The following is a 4,005-nucleotide window of genomic DNA, read 5'->3' on the forward strand; positions in this document are numbered from 1 at the left end:
TGACAATTTTGGACGTATGGCAAGGAGCTAAATCCTGTTGAAAAATCCCTGTTCCATCAGGGTATCGTTTCTTCAACTCTGGAACAACTTTTTTACCCAGAATAGTAATGTACTGCTCAGAACGCATCATACCGTCAATAGGCTGCAAAGGTCCAACCCCATTGTAACCGAAACAACCCCAAAACATCTTCTTTAAAAAACACGAAAAAAAAGTTTGTTTCAATTAATTTGCACAAGGGTGTATGTATATATATATATATATATATATACTTACAGTGCAACCTCTATGTAACGCCTTCCTTTATTTACGACCACTTTTGGGTGGTACGGAATTTTTTCCATAGACTTTATGTTGATGAAAACCTTTAGGAGAGCCCAATAAAAACTCTCCCAGCGAGCGGGCAATGCTTCACATCAAATGCGAAAAAGGTTAATTAAGTAAAGATGAAAAAAATATCAGAACATAAAATGTTAACAAAACAAATAAGTAGATTAAAATGTATTCAAAATATTTGAGAGAGGCTCTTATTTAGAGAGCTCGTTTTGACGATCTCTGAAAAATATCTACAACCTCATGTTGCAGTCAGAGTGCACTAACGACGATGCTATCAATGATTAGATTTAAAAATTAGAAAGTTAAATAAGAATTTTTTTTTTGAGATGTGTAATTCCCTTATTAGTCGTATTTCTTTATCTAAAATTAGTTAGCAAGATTAAATCCCTTTCAACACACAACGATTCAATTGAACACACAATAAAGAAAATAGATAATGCTGAAATACTTGTATTCGTTTTCCTATTCAAAAATTCATAAATTTGCAAATTAATCAAAATTTCTTAAATGTAACAGGGAAAAATCGATTTTTTTTTGACATTACACATATATAAAAGCGGCTCTAATATGTTTTAAGAGTTAAAATAATTTTCGAAAAAAAAAATTTCAGATAGTTGTAAGCGATTGAATTTCTTGCACTTATTTATTAAAAAAAACTTATACTTCGAGAATCGAGAATAATAAAAGTAAATTCGACAGTTTTTGGTATTATGTGAAACAGCAAGTGTTTTTCATAGATAATATAAAACTGTTAAAAGCATAATACTGCAAAGAGAATCTTTTAATTAAACCTTAAAAAAACTTTTTTTTAATTAAAACATGCTTTACATCATTAAAAATAGAATGAAAACAATGTATGTTCGTTGTATGTGAGAATTTAATATAAAAAAATCGTTCGGAACTTTAAAAGAAAAAATATATGGAATGTTTCTCACTGCCCGATGACTGGTTCTTAAGAGAAAAGTTACTTTTCTTATTCTGCTATTGAGAAATTTTATTCTTCTGTTACCAAAGTAACGCCCTCCACTTTTCCTACATTTCGCGCTACTATGGCAACAAATTATAAAAATGTTATTTCATAAGAAAAGAAGAATAACAAACAGTGAAAATACTTCATAACTTTGTTCTTTTTAAGTGCCGGTTGATATTTTTCTTCGTTAAATCCTTTTAATAAATTCCCTATTAGACAATATTCCTTTTTTCTCTCTGATCATGTTTTAATTATAAATTGAAAAATTACTTTTCCAGTATTGCTATTTTGCTTTTAATATGTTTTTAATTTATTTTTGAAAGGCACTATCTCACGTAAGCTTTGAAATTTTTGAATATATATATATATATACGTGGGTGATTCTCACGAAATATGAAAATTTACTGTTTCTTGCTTCAAGATCTAACACTATACTACTAAAAGAACTTTCTTTTTTTTCTTTTTTTTTTTAATTTTAATAAATAGCATTACTGTTAGTATTCTAAAATGACCTTTTACTAGCATTGGCTGTTTTGAATATTTAAAAAATTTAATTGAATTTCAAAATGTCATTTTCCTGGTATGTCGCAAACAATATTTCCAATAATAACTAGTTTCAAAACATCCCATAAATTTTTCAATGCCTAATTTTTTCTTATCTCAACCGTTGTAAGCATTTCTAGAATATATGCGGAGGGGATTATCTACAAAAACTTTGTTGAAAATAATTTTTTCTGTCAATAATTTGTATGTCACAAGAAAATCTGTCATTTTCCTATTTAGTGATTTATAACCAAAATAGATAACGCCAGCAATCAATATCTTATGTTAATAGATTGAATACCATCCTATCTGAACATCTGAACATGTCTTATTGCATGAACGAAGTACCAACTTTCTGGTTCAAAACCTATTTCCAAAAATTTTTCAAGGTGAGTAGGTTTTTATGTTGTCATTTTCCTGTCTTCTTGAAAGCATTAATAACATGAACTACATAGATTTACCTGAGTTATTTCAAGAAATCCTGTTGTTTTCTGCGGAATGTAGACATCTTAGGCCGAAATGTTAAATTATAGTGAAATTAAATGCTATATAATGGCAAATTGACATTATCCTGACTGTCATTTTCCGGGCTTATGAATGCCAGGACATTGAAAAAACAGTTACCCGAAAATTTTTTAAACAGTTGAATGTAAAGAGAGAAAGCAAATATTAACCTAATATCAAGTTTATATAAGATTGTAATAGGCTTGAATGTAATCAAAGTTTTTTTATTTAATGATTGATTATTATACACAATTTTATCCTGTACATATCAGCAACAAAAACATGTTTGATTCTTTCTACAGTGGATAAAAGAATTTATTTAAACAATTCATGGTCCATCTAACTCAAAGGTTTAAGTTGAGTTACTTACTATTGGATTAAAATGACTGTTTTTTTAAACTTCTAAGCTAATATGTCATTTTCCTGGCATTCAAAATTTGGTGAATTTCTATTTTATTTTTTTCTTGAGCAAATGTCAATTAACTACACTGCTGTCTGTAAGATATTAATAAATGTAACTAAATAAATATACAAAAAAAAATTTGATTATTTTGAAGACTTTAAACTTGAAGAAATTTTTCGTTCCGAATTGTTTCCAAATTTTTTGTTTCCAAAGAAGGCTAATTGCAAAATGTGGTTCATTGCAAATGACCGCCATCAACTGGAAACTTTCCCAATAAGCAATGCGACTAATTAGTCAGATTTATTTCAGACACTTTGCAATGAGTTTAGAGCAGTGAAGACTGATTGTAAATAATCTTATTATATGTTTATTCGAATAGCCTAAGCAAACTGATTCTGAGTAATTCTTTACAAGTTTCATAATTAACCTAAAAGCTTGTTGTAATAAACTATAACAAGAATCAAATTCTGTTTCCAAGCAACGGAAAACAGTATTGCCAGATTGGTTTTTTTTAAAAAGGTTCTTATGATTAAAATCCCATTTCAGTTTCCTAGATATTTCTCTTTTTATTTTTAAGACTAAATCTTAAAACTGCGCTCCATTTTTATACTAATTAAAAAAATTATATTATATTGATTAAGATATATATTTTATTTTATAGCCGTCGTTTGTCAGCCGAACCTATTTTGGGTTTACGACTACTAATGTTCAACTCCATAGCCTTGTAAGTTTGAACCCAATCCAGAAGACAGGGGAATTCCTTAATTAAGGTATTGGGAGAAGTTTTCCTTTGTGCAGGACTTTTTTGATAGAACTAACCAGATTTGGTTTTACATGGAGAAGAAAACCATAAAAATCAACAGTTAGCCTCACGGTAAGGGGACTCTAACCCATGATTCGTCTACCATTGAGGATACATCAGCACTAAGGTCGGTGCGAGCCCGGTGAGGAATTCGTATCGACCATTACTGGGATTAAAACCCCGCTCACCGAAACCCATTTAATTTGAACCCTGCACACAGAGTTGGGTTTTTGATGTCACAAAGTGGTTTTTGACATGACAAGGGTATATAATACTGGTTGAAACCGTCAAAAACTGAAGTTTGCCAAGAAACTATATAAACTTCAAAACTACCAACAGTTGCCATGCATTATATTGAAATTTAATTATACTATAGGTAATCAGCAGGTTTCAAAATATTTTTTAATTAAAATTAAGGTAAAATAACAGATTTAAAATCTCAGAAATTT

General features: G+C 29.3%; 1 protein-coding gene across 3 annotated transcripts in view; it reads right to left on the reverse strand.

The window, feature by feature from the left end:
• LOC107439819 (unextended protein) overlaps nt 1–4,005 on the reverse strand; it is a 100,896-nt gene that overhangs the window by 28,962 nt on the left and 67,929 nt on the right. The window lies entirely within an intron of this gene.

Source organism: Parasteatoda tepidariorum, chromosome X2, assembly GCF_043381705.1.
Source record: "Parasteatoda tepidariorum isolate YZ-2023 chromosome X2, CAS_Ptep_4.0, whole genome shotgun sequence".
Lineage (NCBI taxonomy): Eukaryota > Metazoa > Arthropoda > Arachnida > Araneae > Theridiidae > Parasteatoda > Parasteatoda tepidariorum.